Below are 23213 nucleotides of genomic sequence, written 5' to 3' on the forward strand. Positions count from 1 at the left end.
CTGCTCAAATTAAAAAGGTATCAACTTATTTATTTCTTCTAATAGAGAGGGACTTCTCTGAACACTGAGTTCTCTCCTGAAAGGCCAGTGGCTTGGTTCTGGGAATTGTGAGATGCTGGCAGACTGGAGTGATGCTCTTACTAGAAGATTTTGAGGTTATACAAATGCCCATAGCCACAGGTAAGCTGTGCTGGGGATCCAGCCGCCTTTGTTGTGAGCACAGCCTATACAGTGCCAGGAAATTTCTGAGACTCAGCACTTTTATTCCAGATTCAGGGGTATTGTTTGGTACTACAATCCACACAGGTATGTCCAGCCCATCTCAGTTTGATTTGTGGCTAACATCCGAAGAGGGATACAGCTTATAGCAAGCCAGAGAGCTAACTTCTCCTACTAAAATTAAATTAAGGTGAGCCACAGCACCTCCTATCTCTATGAGCTATGCAGCATAATAAGGAGGAACTGAATGCTGCACCCAGGAGATTTATAACGTATTTTCAGCAACACTTTTGATCAAATTTGAATTGATGAGCAGAGAGTTAATCGTGTTGTAACTGCATATAATCTCATGAACCTCTCTGCACTGGAGTTAATAATTAACTGTTGGGGAGCTTCTTGGGAATATTTCCTGGTTTGGCTTTCCATCAGCAAGAATCTGGCAACCAGGCTTGGTGGCTTCTGAGAAGAGCCAGTTAAGAGATTAGATTTGCCTATAAAAAGCCCACACTTTGAGGTTGGCCTGGAACACCACTGGTTTTCTAGCTGACGTTGTGATGACAATAGCTGGAAATGAGTTTTTTACCTAGGCACATTCTCCAAGGCTGATCCTGGCATCCCTACAGAAAAAGGCTCCTAAGGTGACCTGAAAGGGACAAGATGACAGTTACTATAACACTGCAGTCTCTGAGCAGAGATCTGTCTCCCTGCACAATTAGGTAATGTTGGTCTCTCTCACACAACAGCAGTAAATTAAGAACTTGCTTTATTTTCAGAGAAATTTGTTTTCCCTACTAATTCAAACAAATTAGAAATACATATTTGATCTTCTTTTCAGCTTTTTGAAGTTTCCAGTACAGGGAACTTTTGAGTCCCCTAGGATCATGAGCTCAGGCATTAATATGTATACAAAATGCCTTAAAAGTTATCTCACAATGCTAACTTTTGTGCAAATTGTGATTTGAACGATTGACTCATGACTGGATGTCTAAATAGTAGTTGCAGAGAAAAGTGATCAGAGTTTTTAAATGGTGTTGCTTTCTCAGGTAAAGTGCTAGAAATAATTCTTCCAATTAATTTCTCTGAAATCCAATGAAATGTATCACCCTATTCCTGCTCCTCCCCCCCCAACAATTAATCATTGCTCAAAGACTGATGGAATAGCTCAAAATCTTAATTGCATAAAGCCCATTTCTGTCCCCCAAATTTAAATAGAAATCCCAAATTTAAAAAGGTTGACATTAAAACTGCTTAAAATACTGTTTGCCAAACTAGGATAAAGTCCAAGTAACTCTGAGTTATTTATTTCATAAATAAAAAAAAAGTTGGTGGCTTCACAATTTTGATGGTAGCTGAATAGTGCTGTAAAATGATGATTCATCTAGCATGGTGAGGGTGCTCTGGGGGTCCATCTCTCATGAGTGAAAACAAGGCAAAGTCATTTCACATTAAGTGCATGCCATTTTGAGAATTGTCCTGGGTTCTAAAAAAAAGGTAATGGGCATCCAAATAGTGACAGTTTACTAAAAGCAATGCAAACCAGACAGCCCCAGAGTATGTGATTCACAGAAGACACTGGAATATCCTTATTAATCTTCCTGAAAGTCCCAGAGCAGTTATCGAGAATTCCCCTGAAATTTGCTATTTGTGTAATTCCCCAATTTGAATCTTTAAAAACCTATGGAGCTCCTTGGATCTATGCTGTCCAAAATAGTAGCCATTAACAACCTGTGACTACTCAAATTTAATTAAGCTTGTATTTCAAGTGCTCAGTATCCATGTGTGACTGGCGACTACCATGTTGGATAAAACAGCATTTTCAGGATCACAGAAAGTTGCTTTAGAAAGCTCTACCTTTCACAAAGAAGACAGGAAATATTTATTGAGAAGTTATAATGTGATAGGCATTGTATTTGATCTGTATCTTTCCCAGTTCACTGTGAAGAAACTTAGAGAACTTAAATCACTTGTCAAAGTCACATAATGAATACAGGCTAGGACTCCAACCTGTTTCTCTTGACTCCAAGGTCACTGACATTTCTGATATTCTAAGTTTTGGCTCATCCATTCTTCCATCTAACATGTACTTAGTGATAGTGACAGTATATTTGAACAATTATGCCAGGACAGCAGGTGAAAACTAGTACAGGACAAACTGGCCCCTCTACTTACTGAGCATCTGGCTAGCAACTGGGCTATAAGTATAGAAGGATGAAGGCAGTTCCTGACTTCATAGCACTTAGTAGCCCAGTGAGGGAGTTCAACATTAAGTATATAATCACAAAATTATTGGCTATAGTTGTGATGAACATCTAAGAGGAAAGCCCATCTGTTTTGGGTGAGACATCCAACTCTCATTAAATACCAGTAACAACATTAATTATCAATAATGCTTTAGCTTCTGATGTCTGTGAATTAGTAAGGTAAATGCTGATGGCCTCCTGATTGATGAGCACTCTGTAATCTTTATGCCTGATAAACAGAGAGATCTGTTTCATTCAAGGTCATCCTGGGATAGCATGACCAACTTCAATTTCATCTGACTCTCCTTGGGAGAAGCCTATTTGAGATGGAGAGCGAAGATCGGCTAATTTGTCAACATTACAAAGCAGGAGACTTATCCTCGTAACTCTTCTCCCTCATTGAACCTTCCCAGCGGCAGCTGCTGACATATGAACTTCGCAGATGAAGATGCCACCACATGGCTATTTCCTGAGTGCACTGAGGAGGGTAAGATATGGGATAATGCTTCTTCTTGGCCGTTTCTCTGTCATTTTTAACAGGGTCAAGCTCAAATACCCATAAAAGGAGATTGAGAGACAATATGCTATACCATCACATAGAAAAAATATCAAGAAACACAAACTGTTGTCATTTTCAGTATTTCATTCCCTTTAATGCTAGTCTATTAGCTTCTATAAAAGAAGGCACAACGTGCCCATTACACTGTAACCTGACATGCCTTTTAAGTCAGTAGGATTAGTCTTTGCAAAACACACATGTCCTGGTCATAGTTTCTAGAAAAATTGATTTCACAGAATCAGAGAAATTAGAATTGGAAACATTCCATTAAGTCACGATACACATCCCCCGAGGCTAGTATGGAGTTGATCCCTCGTTCCCAGTGTATTTTCTGATGCAGTTTTCTATCAGGCCTTGATGGGCTTATATATTTATTATAGGCTGGGAATATGTACCACTAAAAATTATATAATCCATCTGAGAAATAAAATTCTAGAAAAATAAGCACTTGCTGAGTGCTAATTTTACTTTCGTGGTTACATTTTTAATATACTAGTGTTTATAGCCTCTCATCTTATAAGAGGCAGGGTTCTAGCACTGGATCATTGGTTGGCATTATAATCAAATACTAAATTTGCATATCTTAAGTTGAGAAAATTTCCCCAGACCAAATTTCCCATCAGATTTACACAAAATGTGGTATGAATTTTTGATTCACAAGAATGGCTTACTTTCCATATAGGAAATTAAGCCCCGAACCTCAAGTGTGTGTCTGAGATCATGTACCACACATCTGAGAGGACTGGTGTTTTGGTCTTCTTGGGCAGTGTGGGCTGAGCTATGCCTCTGGGAGATACATTTGCAAAAGGGTGGCAGTTGCAGCTCTGAGCCAGGAGTTTGGGGGTGGGAGGTGTGCAGCATGAGACACCTAGTTTTGTCCCAGCTCTGTGTCTCTATTCTGTTTCCCTTCTCACTTTCCTCTCGGACATGGCTGCTCTCTGAGCAGTGATTCAGAGAGAGGAGGAAGGAGAGGAGTGCTGGGGCTATAGCCCAGTGGCAGAACACTTGTCTACTGTGCTTGAGGCACTGGGGTCAATTCCTACTCTTACCCCCCAGAAAAGAGGAGAAGGTGATGGCTTTTCCAGGTGAAATGTATGTAATCTTCTACATAGGATCAACCTATAAACTTCTGTGACCTCCCAGATCAAATGGCTAGGACTGCCTCCCTCTGCTTCAACACATACCACGCAGGAATTCTCTTCGCCTTTGAAGACCATCCTTGAAGTTTATTTTCACCTACTAGTGATGTTGGAGAAAAGTGGACAGTGTGATTTTCCTCAGTCCTGTAGATTGCCCTTTATTCCTTGCCCCTTCATGGAAACAAGAAGCAGACAGTCAGATGTGAATTAAGCTGGTGGGGTGGAAGGTGGTGTGGAAGAAGGTATCAGGCCATGCATAGAAAAAGGCAGGAGGGAGGCACAGAAATATAGTGTTCAGTCAAATAATGCCTTGTCCCACTTGTTGTTCCTGTTCTCATGTCCCTGTTCAAAAGCCCAGATGCAATTCCTGTTTGTTCAGGAGGCAGCTGATGAGTATTATGTCTGGAGAGCATTCCAGCAATGGCCTTATACATTTTTCATACACCTGCATGCTAAATGAGCAAAAACATCCAGGCACTGAGTCAAACTTATGAATTTGCTTTACATTATGCAAACAAGTAATTTTGCATGTCCAGAAAGTAGTGCTATCAGTAGTGCAGTTTTGCTAAACTCTCCATAATTTAGGAGAATGCAAACGGAAAGCCAGGCCAACGGCAACAGGACCTAATTGCTCAGCACAGTGAATCAGTTGCGACAGGTGCCAGTTACAGAGAAAGATCTTGCCCATCAGGGACTCTTTAATGCCCAAAAGCAGAATCCAGTAAAACCATGCCAGGAGATTTAAAAAGGCAGGGACCATAGCCGTGTTAACTCATGGATGGCAGGAATAAAGGCAGCTTTACCCATGGGAACCAAGGCTATGGCAAAACGAAGACTGTGAAACAGTTCTGTAGAGGCTCAGCCAGGGAGCTGCACTCTTAGTGTAAATCAGACTTCCAGCAGTGGTTGAGGGTCTACCTTTGCTACTCAGAATGTGGTCCATGGACCAGTAGGCCAGCATTACTGGATCAGAATGTGTACTTTTCCAAACCCCAGGTGCTCATTTGTTTGCCCATCTTAGCATCTCCCTAGTGGTTTTTCCAGAGTGGTAGCCCTGGACTGGCTAAGAAGGAACCAACTTTTCTAGCCCTGTGGAAAGTTGATCTCATCCTTAGTTCAGCAATGAAGGATCACATTTCCTCATGAGTATATACCTCTCTCCCCTCTAGCTTCTTTTGACTGCTCCTATTTTTCCTTTTGTAAACAATTCCTTCCTAACTGTATGTGATTCTGACAAAGCCATAAACCATGAAAATGGGCATCTGATAGAGGCTGGCTAGGGACGACTTTCTTCCTGAGGTTTGGTATGAAGGGGAGGGCCTTTATTCTTCCGGGATAATAAGGTACGAGAACAGAGGTGTGGACTGGCAGAGGTATCTCGCTGCACCATGTGGAGAGAATCTGATTGAGCAAGAAGTGGGAAGAGCCAGGTACAGCAGAAAGATGGATAGAGGGGAATCATTTAAGCACCTGAGTGCAGTTGTACCCAAAGTCAGACTATCCTTGGACTTTGTGAGCCAATAAATTCACAGTCTCGAGTAAAGTAGTTTTAAGTTGACTTTCTATAGCTACAAGGATAGTCCTGACTAATAACATTCTTGAGACTGGATAACCAGTTCTTCCAAACTGGAACTGGACATCCAACACATGGGAACAAATGAAGGGAATAAACTCACTGTAGCGTTCACAGCCTGTAATTTGACCACTACATGAAGAAATTTGTATGAGTATATGTACAATTTAATCTGAGAATGATTAAATGTAGGCAGATTAAAACTTATGACACTCATGAGCCCTAAATACTGTTTATATATATTTTAATACAGCAGCAGGCTGCTATTTATTTTCTGGATTTAGAGGAGGCAATGCCTATTGGAATTAATATTCAAATTCATGCCAACTAATATGCAAATCAGCATGGCTTTGGTGCTTTAAAAACAAGAGCATAGGATAGAAGCACTGGTGTTTCAATGGTGCTGAGGCTTTGATGAAAGCAGCCAAAGAGGGCTAGAACACAGATGAAACAGGTCCCTTGGAAAACCCCATGAAAATGGAAATTTACGGCTCTGTTAGAGTTTTAAAATAGAGAACAATGCCTCAATTTAGTATAGTGGTTTAACCATTCATTAATTTATTCAGTGCAAATAGTACAACTTTTCAGAAATGATAAACTGCCCATAAACACAGTGTACAACCACAAAAGAAAATACATATTTTTATTCCTACCAAATGTCAACATTTAAATCTAGAATTGTTTGTCCCTGTGTATCTCTTCTGTGATCATTTAACATCCACGGTGGGCCATATATTTCACCATTATGTATCTAGTTTGATATTATTTATAGAGTGTGTGCATGTGTGTGTGTGTGTGTGTATGTGTCTGTGTATGTATATTTATTTAAATGATCAGTTAGGCTTAGGTTCGATTTAGAATAACAGATGCTTTAAAAGTTGTAAAGCCAAGTTATGGAAACAGCCAAGATGCCCCACCACTGGCAAATGGATTAAGAAAATGTGGTATCTATACACAATGGAATTTTATGCAGCCATGAAGAACGAAATGTTATCATTCGCTGGTAAATGGATGGAATTGGAGAACATCATTCTGAGTGAGGTTAGCCTGGCCCAAAAGACCAAAATCGTATGTTCTCCCTCATATGTGGACATTAGATCAAAGGCAAACACAACAATGGGATTGGACTTTGAGCACATGATAAAAGCCAGAGCACACAAGGGAGGGGTGAGGATAGGTAAGACACCTAAAAAATTAGCTAGCATTTATTGCCCTTAATGCAGAGAAACTAAAGCAGATACCTTAAAAGCAACTGAGGCCAATAGGAGAAGGGGACCAGGAACTAGAGAAAAGGTTAGATCAAAAAGAATTAACCTAGAAGGTAACACACACGCACAGGAAATTAATGTGAGTCAACTCCCTGTATAGCTATCCTTATCTCAACCAGTAAAAACCCTTGTTCCTTCCTATTATTGCTTATACTCTCTCTACAACAAAATTAGAAATAAGGGCAAAACAGTTTCTGCTGGATATTGAGGGGGTGGGGAGGAGAGGAAGGGGGCGGAGTGGGTGGTAAGGGAGGGGGTGGGGGCAGGGGGGAGAAATGACCCAAGCCTTGTATGCACATATAAATAATAAAAGGAAAGGTTGAGTTGTTTCTTTCTTAATAAAAAGTTTGAAGCTGGACCATCCAGTAGAGTGCCTTTGTGGTTATTAAAGACAAAAGATCCTTCTAGGTTTTTGGGACTCTAATCCTCTAGGTTCCATATGGATACTGGGTCTCTCTAGCAATAACATCCAGTTTCCCTGCAGCAGATGGAAGAAAAGAAAAATGCTTTGCCACCCGTCTTTAAAGGAAACTTCTTGGCATAAGTTCCACAATGTATACTTCCAGGAAGTGTGTCTACTTACATCTCATTGAACAAACTTAGTCCTCTGCCATTCCTAACTGTGAGAGAGGCTGGGAAATATGGACTTTTAGCAGGAAATCCATGTGCCCAGATAAAGTAATTATTCTGTTCATTTGAAAGAAGCAAAGAATAGGTGTATGACAGTTTGGATCTTAAATGTTTCCATAATGCCCATGGGTTAAAGGCTCAGTCTCCAGGTGCTGTTGGGAAGAGATGAAAATTTCAAAAAGTGGGTCTAGTGGGAGGTCTGAGGTCGTTGGGGTCATGCCCTTGAAGAGGATACTGAGACCCCAGCCCTTTCTTCTTCCATTCTTACTTCATGGCCACAGGGTGAGCAACTTTACTCTGCTACCTGCCATTGTCATCTGGCATCACTACCATAGGCAATGGAGCCAACCTATCATGGATTGGAGCCTCTAAAGCCATGAGCCAAAATACACCTTTTCCCTTTATAAGTTGGTCATCTCTAGATGTGGTATAGTGACAGAAAGCCAATACAATCAACAAACTCTGCTCCAGATAATATATATATATATATATATATATATATATATATATATATATATATACTTATATATATATTCAATTTGTTTTTTGTTTCCTTGACTAGAAACCAGCCTCTCATGGGCAAAGCATTTGTTTTAAGATATGAAAGTACTGTGTTCTTAAAACTATTTTATATTTATTTTTCTTGATTTTTTTCCCACTAGTTTAAGATCACTGATCAATCTCAGGGCTGTGTTGAGAAGCATACAGAAACTGCATCCAGATTCATTGAGAAAGAATGTGGTTGTCAACTAAGAATGTCCTCAATGGCCAGTGCATGTGTGGCAGGTTTTAGTGTCCCTGGCTCAAAGGATTTCTTACAAATCCTAGGTTTCTACTGAATTGCTTAGAAATATATGGTGACTGTGAAGTCGGTTTCAATCTATAAGTCAAAAAGCCTTATTTAAAAGTGTTGTTTCAAACGTTTTTATTCTGAGTAGAGATAGTATTCCTGGCAACCTCATTTTTTAGTGTGAAGCTCTCTGGTGCTATTGTAAATTTTGCAGGTTTCTAGAGTATTGCTAAAGGAATTAACTTGGAATTGCACATTCCAAGTTACACTTAGTTGGCAAATTCTCACTAGGAAGTTTCTGGGAAAGAGGATTTTTGTTATTCTTTAAAGGACAAAATAGAAAAACAGGTCATGAATTTTCTGCTGTCAAAATAGAGATACAGTTCTATGACATGTTCATCTTCTCATTCATTTAGAATGAGAGGGGCCTGGAGGGGAGAAAAGGACTTTTCAAGTTCAACACAAATGCTAAGCAGAAAAGCTCAGGCTCTCTCTTTATTTAGAACCAACCAGCCAAGCATGGGGATGAGAGGGCCAGAGTTAAATTCAACTACAATTAAAAATAGCTAAGACTATTGAGTGAGGTACCAAATTACATCTAAAAAAGTCTTTAAAAAGCTCTGATTGCAGCAACCTTCTTTTTCTGCCCCACACAACATATTTCATCACTATTGGTGACAAGATGGTGATTCAAAGAGGCTGTGATTCTTTTGGAGGGGTGGAGTTATGCAATCCCTATACAGATAAATCAGAATTTTTAGGGTGGAGTTTGAAATGGCCCCTTGAGAGCTCTTCACATTTCCCATGGACACATGTCCCTCGGTCTCCTGACCTTCCCACTTGTGAGTCAAGAATTACTATTGTATAAGAATGATACAACATTTAATTTTTTAAAAAAGTTAACTTTGCCACTTAACTTTTATCTTGTTTAACTATACACATGGAGAATGTCCTGTTTGTAAATAATATTTAAAAATTTCAAGTCTTCGTTTGGGTTCTTCCAAACCAGAGTCTAAGTTTTTGGAGCAGGTTGTTTATTTGGGAGGTGGTCTCAGAAAGCAGGAGTGAGAAAACAGGTAGAAGCAGAGACTTAGGAACATTCAATATATGAGTATACTAGTGAGGTTACACTATGGGTAAGAGGAACTTGATTCTATCAGGACTTTTAGAAATGTGTGCAGATGAGCCCCTGTTCCCACTTCTGGCTGTGTACTTGGAGGTCTGAATATCCCAAATATTCAAGGTCTCTAGGGGAGACCTCATTATGAGATGGACAGTGACAGCAAGGTGAGTCTCAGATACTCAGCTGTTCACTGCAAGTAGGGTGACTGATGTGCATGTGTGTAGGTGGAGGGTTAGGGAGAGGATATGTCTGCTATAATCCCTGACTAGGACCTGGAACTCAGTGTGCTCAGCAGTTTGATTTAGACCCCAGGGCCATAATCAATGCATTTGATTGTGCATTTTAATTGAGGGTACAGTTCAAAACCAGTGTCAACCCAAAGTTACAAAATGAAGGTGAATGTCCCAATAGCCTCCTCAGGTTTATATAGATGTAATTTAAACCCTTGGATTCTCTTCTCTGTCTCTGTCTGCTGTGTGGCTTTCAAATTTCAAATTTCTCTTCTGAATGCTACATCTCTACTAAAGGGTAGTGGTAGAAAAGCAAGGTGATGAATATAGAACCTGTTAAATACTGTCATTGTTAGAAACCCTTCTAAAATTCCTAATGGAATAGGAGGCTGAGATTATGGGCCAAGATGAGATAGGGGGATTCCATGCAATTATAACTTCTCCATGCTATTTAATTTTTATTGTTAATTGGAACATGACATATAACCCTGTCTCAACTGCATTTCCTAAGTGCAGCAGGCATGATGGGCAAAGGAAACTGAGGCAGTTGGCATGGTGAACTCCGTGAAAGTTTGGGATCTGAGCCTGTCCCCTCACTACTGTTAACACATGGCAAAATAATGAACCTGAGGAGGTTCAGTCAATTCTTCAACTCTAAGACAAGGGCAACAATAGCTTCCTTACTGGGCTAGTGTGAGGATTAGCATTATTATGCAAAATGTCTGGTATCAAAACTGCATTGTTACAAGCCAATTAATAAATAAATGAAAATTTTCATTGGCATTTTGTATCCCACTTTGACTTAGTTTCTGGGTAAAGCTTAAATTTATTGAAACAAATTACTTTGACTCAGAGTAAGACAATATTGAACAAAAAATTAGAAAATTCCTTGGGATGATATTGAGCTGAAAATACAGATGGCAGGGGGTAAGCCTCCTCCCATTCCACTCATCCTGGGAAGATGGAACAGTCTCCCACCACTGAGAAAACCAGTAGTTTCAGCAGTGAATGCAGCACCGCCCCCCCACCCCCAACTTCTATGGCCACATCTCATTTCTGAGATGAGCAGCAAGTCCAAATGGAATAGATGAGAGTGATTCTTGGTGGTCCTTACCAAGTCTGGTTGTCTGGATCATTTCACAGAGGAGGGTTTAGGCTTAGTCTGCAGCCCAGGATAGACTTCTCTCAGAGCAACAAGGCACTGGTCTTCATATTTGGGAACCTCAGTACATAGCTCAGTGGTGGAACCCTTGCCTAGCATTTGAGAAGCTTTGGGTTGATCCCCAGCACTTCAAGAAAAAATAATCTGGGGATATGTAAAGACTTTCCAAGAGGTATGCAGGCATGCCTAGTTTTAAAGGAATTGTTCCTTTAAATCAATTTTCATATGTACTCATTCTAAATTGAGAGAGGTGACTGAAAACAAGATTGTTTCTCTCTTCCATATTTCCTTTTTTTTTTTTTTGACAGTATTGGGGTTTAACTCAGGGCCTAATGCTTACTAGTCAGGCACTCTATCACTTGAGCCACTTAGCCAACCCTTTTTTTGTGTTTGTTTGGCATTTTTGAGACAGGGTCTCATGAACTATTTGCCTGGACTGGATTGGAACTGGAATCCTCCTGATCTCTGTCTGTGGAGTAGGTAGGATTACAGGCATGAGCTCAGCTGATCTTGCGATTTTGATAAAGATTAATGAAATTAAGCCTGATTGAACTGACTGGATTAACAAGGAGGACTGTTTATATAACAGACACTTTACTAATGAATGACCTAAATGTATATTTCCAAAGTTGCACTAAAATATTTAAAGCATGTGATGATATTAAAGCATTTAATAAGAAATATCAGGGATGGAAGTATGGCTCAAGTGGTAGAGCACCTTCATAGCAAGCTTAAAGTCCTGAGTTCAAATCCTAGAACCACTTCCTCCCCCCACAAAAAAAGAAGGAGAAGATCTAATGAAATAAGAAATAACTTGATTTTCCCAATTCTTTATGTGTACGTTGTGTTAAATAAGGTGCTCTTAAGTGAAGGGGAAAAATGTACAAATGAGAGTCATTTGAAATGTCTTCACAGAGAGGTTTTGGTGTACATCTTAACATATAAGAAAATGGATGCTCCTAATGACTGGTAACAAATCCTTAAAAGTTGGGTGAGTTTCAACTCTGCTTTCAATAAAATTGAAGGAGGACCTAGTAGAGTTGTCAGCTCTCAGACATTGAAAATAATTTGTGATGACAGATCACTTTGTTAGTTTTGGAATAAAAAATCAGAGCTTAAAGAATTGAGCAGTATCTCTAAAACATATGCTTCCCATACATACCTGTCTATGCATTTGTGTGAGCAAGGTGTCTCAGCAATTACAATTTAAAACACAGTAAGGAGTTATAGTCATTCCTGAAGCCATTTATTCTAGCAAAAAGTAAGGTGAATCAATGATTTCATCAACTAATGAAAAGGAAGCTTCATCTAAAAAAATGTACCATCGAAAGATACATTTTTAATGAAGTTTGAATCTTATGCTTAATAATCATCAACATTTATAGCATATTGATATTATATTTTATTATCAAGAACTTTGTATTAGTTTAAAATTCTGTGGTCAAAGTGGAATGGAAGTATGAGTTCGAGGAGAAAAGGTATGAAGTAAAACTTGTAACTGTAAAGGAAGGCTACTTCCTTTACAGGATTTAAGATGGCCAAATCACTATAGTATTGTATTTTGGTTCAATTAGATAAATATGAGTGATATGACAGTTTGTAATATTTAAGTAAAGATTACTTCTTTTGCAAATATTTGAACTTACAGTGAAAATTTAAAGATTACAAATATGTTTAGGAATACATTAGCTTTTCATAATTTTATTAGAAGACACAAGAACAAAAAAGGAAAAAGAAAACCCCCCCATTGCAGTAGGGGACCTGCCTACTGTCCTTCGGCATGATGTATTCTTTGTCACGAGGAAGCAAGAGGGAGTAGTAGGAGGGCTGACTGCCTCTTGGAGGTCCTGCTTGGTGATTGGGTCCCTGGGATTTTGATTTGTAGCCTTGCTTTTCTCAGAGTGTGACTTGGAATTCTGGGTTGGTGTTAGAACCAGTCTTATGTCTTATCCAGAAATAGGCCTCTGCTGCTATTTCAGAGCCTCTTTAGTTCAGATTTGTATCTTCTTAAATATGCTTTTGTCTTTGAAAATATCCCTGGCATATGGGATATTCATGTGAATTCTTCTTGCCACCACTTTAATCACGATTCTGTGAAGGAACTTGCTCTGTGCATTTATTCATTCATTGGCTACATGCAAGGTGCTCAATACATCATTGTGAAGAGACAGACATAGACCTGACCTCATGGAGTGTATATTTTAATGGAGGTAGATAATCAGCATAAAAGTTGACAATTGCATAAATAGATGATCAAAGACCATAAGAAGTGCCACATATGCCAAACACATTTTATGAAGCCAGTATTACACTTATCCCAAAACCAGGCAAAGACACCTCCAAAAAGGAGAACTATAGGCCAATCTCCTTAATGAACATTGATGCAAAAATCCTCAACAAAATAATGGCAAACCGAATTCAGCAACACATCAAAAAGATTATTCACCACGACCAAGTAGGCTTCATCCCAGGGATGCAGGGGTGGTTCAACATACGAAAATCAATAAACGTAATAAACCACATTAACAGAAGCAAAGACAAAAACCACTTGATCATCTCAATAGATGCAGAAAAAGCCTTTGATAAGATCCAACATCATTTCATGATAAAAGCTCTAAGAAAACTAGGAATAGAAGGAAAGTTCCTCAACATTATAAAAGCTATATATGACAAACCTACAGCCAGCGTTACACTTAATGGAGAAAAACTAAAACCATTCCCTCTAAAATCAGGAACCAGACAAGGATGCCCACTATCTCCACTCCTATTCAACATAGTACTGGAATTCCTAGCCAGAGCAATTAGGCAAGAAGAAGGAATAAAAGGAATACAAATAGGTAAAGAAACTGTCAAAATATCCCTATTTGCAGACGACATGATCCTATACCTTAAAGACCCAAAAAACTCTACTCAGAAGCTTCTAGACATCATCAATAGCTATAGCAAGGTAGCAGGATATAAAATCAACATAGAAAAATCATTAGCATTTCTATACACTAACAATGAGCAAACGGAAAAAGAATGTATGAAAACAATTCCATTTATAATAGCCTCAAACAAAATCAAATACCTAGGTGTAAACCTAACAAAAGATGTGAAAGACCTCTACAAGGAAAACTATACACTTCTGAAGAAAGAGATTGAGGAAGACTGTAGAAAGTGGAGAGATCTCCCATGCGCATGGATTGGTAGAATCAACATAGTAAAAAATGTCAATACTCCCCAAAGTAATCTACATGTTTAATGCAATTCCCATCAAAATTCCAATGACATTCATTAAAGAGATTGAAAAATCTACTGTTAAATTTATATGGAAACACAAGAGGCCACGAATAGCCAAGGCAATACTCAGTCAAAAGAACAATGAAGGAGGTATCACAATACCTGACTTCAAACTATATTACAAAGCAATAACAATAAAAACAGCATGGTACTGGCACAAAAACAGACATGAAGACCAGTGGAACAGAATAGAGGATCCAGATATGAAGCCACACAACTATAAGCAACTTATCTTTGACAAAGGAGCTAAAAATATACGATGGAGAAATAGCAGCCTCTTCAACAAAAACTGCTGGGAAAACGGGTTAGCAGTCTGCAAAAAACTGAAACTAGATCCATGTATATCACCCTATACCAAGATTAACTCAAAATGGATCAAGGATCTTAATATCAGACCCCAAACTCTTAAGTTGATACAAGAAAGAGTAGGAAATACTCTGGAGTTAGTAGGTATAGGTAAGAACTTTCTCAATGAAACCCCAGCAGCACAGCAACTAAGAGATAGCATAGATAAATGGGACCTCATAAAACTAAAAAGCTTCTGTTCATCAAAAGAAATGGTCTCTAAACTGAAGAGAACACCCACAGAGTGGGAGAAAATATTTGCCAGCTATACATCAGACAAAGGACTGATAACCAGAATATACAGGGAACTTAAAAAACTAAATTCTCCCAAAACTAATGAACCAATAAAGAAATGGGCACGTGAACTAAACAGAACTTTCTCAAAAGAAGAAATTCAAATGGCCAGAAGACACATGAAAAAATGCTCACCATCTCACCATCTCTAGCAATAAAGGAAATGCAAATTAAAACCACGCTAAGATTCCACCTCACCCCTGTTAGAATAGCCATCATCAGCAACATCACCAACAACAGGTGTTGGCGAGGATGTGGGGAAAAAGGAACCCTCTTACACTGTTGGTGGGAATGTAGACTAGTACAACCACTCTGGAAAAAAATTTGGAGGCTACTTAAAAAGCTGGACATCGATCTACCATTTGATCCAGCAATACCACTCTTGGGGATATACCCAAAAGACTGTTACTCCAGAGGCACCTGCACATCCATGTTTATTACGGCACTATTCACAATGGCCAAGTTATGGAAACAGCCAAGATGCCCCACCACTGACGAATGGATTAAGAAAATGTGGTATCTATACACAATGGAATTTTATGCAGCCATGAAGAAGAACGAAATGTTATCATTTGCTGGTAAATGGATGGAATTGGAGAACATCATTCTGAGTGAGGTTAGCCTGGCTCAAAAAACCAAAAATCATATGTTCTCCCTCATATGTGGACATTAGATCAAGGGCAAACACAACAATGGGATTGGACTTTGAGCACATGATAAAAGCGAGAGCACACAAGGGAGGGGTGAGGATAGGTAAGACACCTAAAAAACTAGCTAGCATTTGTTGCCCTTAACGCAGAGAAACTAAAGCAGATACCTTAAAGCAACTGAGGCCAATAGGAAAAGGGGAACAGGTACTAGAGAAAAGGTTAGATCAAAAAGAATTAACCTAGAAGGTAACACCCACGCACAGGAAATCAATGTGAGTCAATGCCCTGTATAGCTATCCTTATCTCAACCAGCAAAAACCCTTGTTCCTTCCTATTATTGCTTATACTCTCTCTACAACAAAATTAGAAATAAGGGCAAAATAGTTTCTGCTGGGTATTGAGGGGGGGGGAGAGGGAGGGGGTGGAGTGGGTGGTAAGGGAGGGGGTGGGGGCAGGGGGGAGAAATGAACCAAACCTTGTATGCACATATGAATAATAAAAGAAAAATGGAAAAAAAAAAAAAGAAGTGCCACATATGACCAGAACATACTTGTTAATGACAAGGACAGGTGGTACTTAATTTGGTTAAATAGGGCAAACTTCTTTGAGGAGAAGGCGGCATTTAAACTGAAGTCCACGTATAAAAAGGAATCAGGAAATAGTGAAATAATGTTCTTTCTACACGGAAAGATACAGCACTAAAAGTCTGACTTACAGGGACATTGGAGCACATGAACAGAGGGTTAACTAGTTCTATAGAAAGAGGACTGGAGAAAAGCAAGGGCCCAAACAAAGCTGTGTTAGTGAGCTTTTATTCAGATTTCATTTTAAATGCCAAGTTTGATTTGTTTTTAAAATATAATTTGGCTGCTGTTTGAAGATTGGATTGGAGAGGGGTGAGGCAGAAAGAAGGAAACACTTAGGAAATGTTCCAGCAGGATAGCATAGGTTGTGTTGCAGTTGCAGTCAACCCTAACATCTCTGTGGCTTATGTCATGATGATGTTATTCTTCACTTGTGCTACACACCCATTGCAGGTGAGCTGGAGCTCTCTTCTACATACATTCAGATCAGGATTTAGGCTGGTGGAGAAGCCACCATCTTGAACATTGATGGTCACTACAGTGGGAAAGGGAACATAGCAAACCATGTATTGGTTCTTAAAACATTGACCTAGAAGCATCACGAGTCACTTCTACCCATATTTTATTGCTCAAATCAAGTTGTATGGCCATTTCTGAGTTCAGCAGAAAGGAGCTGTATCTCTTCCAGAGAGGGGTACTGCATGAAAGTGAATGGAATAATACAATGTAGTACAGGAGGCCATTATGGTGGTGCATATAAGATCATGGTGGCTTGGATGAAAGCCATGTCAGTTAAGACAGAAATGGACAGATAAAGAGGGTCACTTTGGGAGCTACTTTTGGGATGTAATGATGTATTGGATATGATGGGGTTTGCTCAGTCGTCCTTATCAGACTGTGAATCCCATGAAGCAAGCCATTATATTCAAACAGGTTTACTGGATGAGTGTGATCCCAGAAATTGAAAATTTGCCTCTTGGAGGTACCAGGGCTTGGGATTTCTTGCACATGGGCTGGACCTGTTATGTAAAGAGAGGGAGAAGGTAAATTTTTTAATTTACTTTTTACCCAGATGAGAGCCCTACAGAGGTTTTCCGCAGGACTGAGAGAGAAATTGGTTTCAGCAGTCTTCTCTGCAGTGAGCCCCTCTAGGAGTATAGCTATCCTGAACCATCCCTCTTGGGTCTTAAATTTCTTCCATGTCATGTCCATTTCAGATCTCTTACACTCCAGGATAAAATGGAAGAGTGGATGTCTGCGACAATGCCTTTGGAGAAAATAGATTCTAGATATAGCAATAAATCCAGCATAGTACATAATTTCCTTTAGCAAAGAAAATGGCCAGTAGAAGGGAAAGTCCTGCAGAAAACAAACCATCAGGCACCTAGAGGAAGCCTACCCTCTTGCCCCTGACAGCTGCAGGAGGGCACCAGCTGCCCCTTCACTCAGTAGCTTGCCCAGCTCCAGCTCCTGGGGGACACTGGGCAAGAAAAGAACCCACCACATCTGCAACAAGCAGATGATGAGGGCCTGAGAGCACAAAGCTTCCTGCAGCCCCTGCGGATGCTCCATTTCCTCCTCTATGCCTGGCACGTGGTTGGTGTCCAGAGCATTCACAGGGTCTCCCTCCAGTGTCAGTGTCACCCCAAGAAATTTATGTGACAATGGGGGGGTGGGATCACATTCTACTTTCAAATCTTCTCTGGAGACCCTCCCCTTTGAAGTTTCTCTCTGGTTATCTACTTAGTTTAACACCTGGTCAAGTGGATGAGGATATGGAAGGGATATTGTTCACAGATTGTCACCATGATAGCACCATGAATTACCCTGCCTTTCTGTCCTGCTGGGAACTCCCACAGTCACCTTGCAGGAAGCAGCAGGCCACCACACAAGGCAGAAGTGCTGCTTGCTCCCCTCAGATGGTATGGTGGGGGAGGACATCTGGGAAGCAGGAAAAGGTGGTTCACAAATACCAGCCCTTCGTGTCCCCCTACAGCTCAGGTCTGGGATCCAGCCCTGGGTTCCTCCTCAGAAGAAGCAGCCTCATCCTTCACCCTTAGTGCCGCATCAGTGGAGGCTGAGATGTTCCTGGTGGTGGTTTACTCAGTGCTTCCTCTCCCTGCCTCTTTTCAAATGTGAATCTCCATAGCCCTCCAGCTTCATGTCCTCTCTTGGGCTGTCTGGGCAATATTTTCATTAGTCTCTCACTAGCTTTGCTGATGATGACATCTTTGTTGGAGAGCTGCCTAACAGGTTAAAAACTGTTTTCCAGAAAATGTTATCTCCTCCTGTCCTCCAGGGAAGGTAGTGGAAAATGCCTGGCAAAGTGCCTCACGCCACTACTCTAACTACTCTGCAGATCAGAAGGATCACAGTTCAAGGTCAGCCTGGGCAAAGAGTTCACGAGATCCCATTTCAATCAATAAAAAAGCTGAATGTGGGTGCTAGCCTGTCATCCCAGCTATGCCAGAAGCATAAATGATCAAGGTCTAGGCTGGCCTGGGCATACATGGAAGATCCTATTTGAAAAATAATTAAAGTAAAAAGGGCTGAGGGTTTGGCTCAAGTGGTAGAGTGCCTGCCTAGCAAGCGCAAGGCCCTGAGTTCAAACCCCAGTACCACCAAAAAAAATGATAGTAGAAAAGTAGTCTTCTGCTACCTTCCCCTGTTACCAGGGCAAAGACATTTTTTAAATGACTACAGAATTAGCTATTCTTGGGAAAAAAAACTGAAAAGACATGGCTCACAAGACCTTATAATACGTAACTTTAGATTTACAGAACATATAACATTCCATTACCTACAGTAGCCCCTGCTTCAGAAAAGCAGGCCACCTGAAATTTGTAACTACCCTGGTGCCTACCTATCTGAAATGTTTCTCTACAACTTCCTATAGAAGCTCTATACCTGCCATCCCTAAGCAAGATGGTCTTCATTGGTGACAGCCTCTATCTCCTTTGGTCTCCTAGATTTCCAAATCAACCTTTTTCCCTTGCTCCAACAGCTATCCTCCAGTATTGGTCTTGTTAGGTGGTGAGCACAGAATGTGGGTTCACAGTTACAAATCTTCCTCAGATGATGAACACCTCAAGGCATCTTGAAACCTCCCAGTTAATGAATGAGTTCTCCATCAAATACCTCACTCTTGGGGGAGGCAAAGAAAGCAATGAAAAGAGAATTCTAGGATCTGACAGAAGAGCGGGGTCTGAAATATGGGACAAAAGAAGAGTGAGGGAGGTAGAGGTTGAACAAGGGTGGCAGAAGCAGGCAGAGGACTGACCAGGCCCTACAGTGGAAATTTCCTTGGTGTGGTACCTGGAGCCGCTGCCCCAGTCTGGTTTCCAAGGTGTAAAGAGGAACCAGGCCCTGGAGTGAGTGCTAAAAATGTGTTTTAGCAAATGCACCAGCAAGCCTTGGCTACCCAAGGAGCCTATTTTCTCCAGTCCACTCAGTTTCTGACCTTCAGGGGTCATCCCAGCACAGGTCTCAGGAACTTAAATTAGCAGGAAGGAGTAGCCAGCTTACCCAGCAGGGAAGTCAGAGCAGGGGAAGGACACAGTAGGTGAGATGATGGGTGAGGCAGAGCTTGGACCCTGCAGGTGACCCTTCTCCTCCGCAGACACTAATTCCCAGATGCACATCCAGGTCCCTGTTTGCCAGCAATCATAAGGTTCAGAGGGCCCAGAGAGCCTGTTTCCCTAACAAGTTAACGGCCTCACCCACCATCTGCTCATCTGAATGGGAAAATCTCATTAGGTGGCCTGTTGGCTGGATGTGGCTGAAACCAGTGCCCATGTCTCCTTTTGTGACTGTGGAGGGGGGGCAGAGGGTACTAGCATTGGTCTTGAAGAATATTCTGGCGTAGTTGATCTTGCTGGCTCCTTCCAAGAAGGCACAGGCAGTGCCATGGATGTCAGAGCCCAGCTACCCTCTGGCTTTCTGAGAGGGCCTGAGTTTGTTGCCAGGTGCAACCCAATTGGGTCTGATGGTTTGTGCTCTAATCCCTGAGTGAACTCAGGTCTTTAGCTAGAGGCAATCATAGTATGATGTGTTTGCATTCAGATAGTAAGTTAAAAATCAGAATTTGATTTAAAAAATAAAAAACAAAACCTGATTCTAGAATATTTTCTTGCCTCCTGCCATCAATGTTATGCCTCAATTATTTGTGATACAGAGAAAAGGGGTGGGAATTAACTGACACGCCAATCAACGCCTCCCATCTTCGTTGATCCTGCAGAAACAGCAGGTTCCATTAGGCTCTGATAGCTGGAGCACAAGTCAGTAAATGCACTGCTTCCTCCTCTCTTCTCCTGTCCTTCCCAGTACAGTGTCCAATGCATAGCAAGTACAGAATTTAATGAGCTCATCAGAGTGGGCTGACTTCTCAGCTTCCAGTCCCGAGAAAAGCAGGAACAACTTGTTCACTCAGTGCCCTCAGATGAAAATTTGATAAACTGTTGATTTCTTTGGTTACTTATGAGTTATTACGTGCATATAAATGAACAGATTTTATTAGCTGGTACAAATTAAATTTTATCAGTATAAAACATGCTTTTCATTCTACCGGCAGAAGAATGAAGTTAAAGATGAAGTTCTGGAATGCCGTTAGAATTCATGTTCCTGAATGCATATCCGGGCCCCCTCCCAAAGAAAAGGGCACTCCTTAGCGTTGAGGATCTAGCATTGCAGAGAGAATTGAACCCACCTTCATTCATAGGTGAAGACACAGAGGTCCACAGCAGTACAGCAGCCACAGCCATTACTTGACATGAGATGACAGAGACAGGATTAGAGTCCAGGACGATGTCCCTTGAGCCAGTTCTCTCCCTTCTCTTCTCTTTCCTCTCTCTCTCTCTCTCTTTCTCTCTTTCTCTCTCTCCTCTCTCTCTCCCCATAGGGTGTGTGACTCTTTGCCTATCTCTTTACGGCATGCTGTAAGGAACATCTGGAGGGATCCACTTTGCCCCATAATTCCACATGATTTATAAACCATCCTACATTATTCTATAGTTGTGTCCTGGTAACTTGTTTTTATACTGAAATGTTTCCTTTAAATGTGCTGCACCTGTATGGTATTTATTTTAAACAGGGGAACTAGTCTCTAGGAGATGAGGTGGTTTCTAGATTAGGAGCCTAGACATTTTGAATTAGGACAAAAGACACGTTCAAACTGCAAAGCAGGCCAGGAAGCTCGGTGTGCATGTGAGGGAACTTACAGCAAGGTGTCGATGGATTCAAGGGTACACTCAGCACTGATTATGGACTAAACATCATCTCTTAGAGGTTCACAAGCAGTTATTAGAAACTTTTGGGACCAAATGTGTTTTGGAAGTCAGATAGTTCAGGTTTTAGAAAGGCAATTGGAGGTATGTATTAATACTATGTCCACTAATAACATTTCCAGCAGATTGAGTGATGTCCAATAATCAAACACATGAATATTTCTGTAGTTAAATAAGGGAATGCTCGTGACTGATGGGATAGAGAAAGATTATAATTGGCTGCATGTCAGTTCAGGTGAGGTTTTGCCCCCCAAATTAATTACCAATTTTACCCTTAAACACTGTTTTCAGGGTTCAGTCCTGAAGTCCAGGACTCTGGGGATGGGACTGTAGGTCTATCTTATCTTACCTTAAATGTATGAACATACTGATCAACAAGAGATATATTTATTAAATGAGTTTCAATATTTAACATACTTTTTGCCATTAAAATTTACTTAATCAGTGGTTGGATATGAAGATAACTACAAATATCACACCAGAATTCATAAAATTTTAAGGGTTCTGGCCATCCTTGGAGGAAACCCGAATCCCAGTTTGGCTCTTGTGCTAGTCAGCTCTCTATTGCTGTGACAAAAATACCTGAGATAATTAACTTAAAACAAGGAAAGGTTGATTTTGGATCATGGGTTTTGTAGGTTTCAGTCCATGGTCTGTTGGCCCACAGCTTCTGGGCCTTGTGGTAAGGCAATGTATCACAGTCGAGGAAGCTGCTCACCTCGTGGCAACCAGCAAACAATGAGAGAGGGGAAGGAGTAGGGCCCCAAGATTCCCATCAAGGGCAGCCCCGCTAGTGTCCTAACTTGCTTCCACCTCTGAAAGGTTTTACCACCTCCTAGTAGTGCAACAGATTGAGAACCAAGCCTTTGACATATGAGTCTTAAAGGGACACTCCAGATCCAAACTCTTGTGGTCCTGGAAATCCAACTCACAGGACCACCTCCCTCCCTGTTACAGCCAGACCAGAGGGATTGAGAGGCCCAGCTGAGACTAAGGCAGGCGCCTGACTAGGAAAGATTCTTTACTTCAGTGCAGGCGTTCCCAATCTTAGGAAATAGAAGGATCCCTTTTAAATTATATCAGCTCCAAAACTAGACTGCAGGTTAACAGCCGTGCTTTGTTATTCTCCAGTTGTGAGATCTCAGATAAGTCATCTTATCTCTTTGCACTTCAACATTCTCCTCAGTTATGAGTAAGAGTAATAAAATTTCTATTTCAGAATAATAGTGTAGGGGATAAATGACTTAATTCAAGTACATCTCTTAGAGGGGTACCAGGCACATAGTGATCTCTTGTAAAAGTTAGCTGTTTGTATTATTACTTGTTTGCATGTCTATAGTAGACAGAAAAATGCCCCCCAATGATGTCCATGCCAGAAATCCTGGAACCTGTTACAGAGCATACTGGAACACATCCCAGAATATGTCACCTTGTATGGCAAAAGGGACTTTGCAAATGTAATTAAATGAAGGATCGTTAGATGAGGAGATTTTCCTGGATTATGCAGATGGCTCCAACCTAATCACAGGAATCCTTCAAAGAAAGACGTTCTCTTGGCTCAGAGAGGAGCTGTAGTGCTGACTTGTCTACTAGCTCAGGACAGCAGGAAGCCTCTGGAAGCTGGAAAGGCCAACAAGACATGTTCTTTCCTAAAGCTTCCAGAAAGGAAACTAGCCCTGCTGACGTGTTGGTTTTTAGCCAGTGAAACCTGTGTTGGACATTTGATCTAGAATACATTAAGATAATGAATTTGTGTTGCTTAAAACCCCCCAAATTTGTGGTAACTTGTTATGGTAGCTATGGGAAGCTTGTTCAATGTTTGTTTTTTTTCTGTTCTCTAGTA

Source organism: Castor canadensis, chromosome 9, assembly GCF_047511655.1.
Source record: "Castor canadensis chromosome 9, mCasCan1.hap1v2, whole genome shotgun sequence".
Classification (NCBI taxonomy): Eukaryota; Metazoa; Chordata; class Mammalia; order Rodentia; family Castoridae; genus Castor; species Castor canadensis.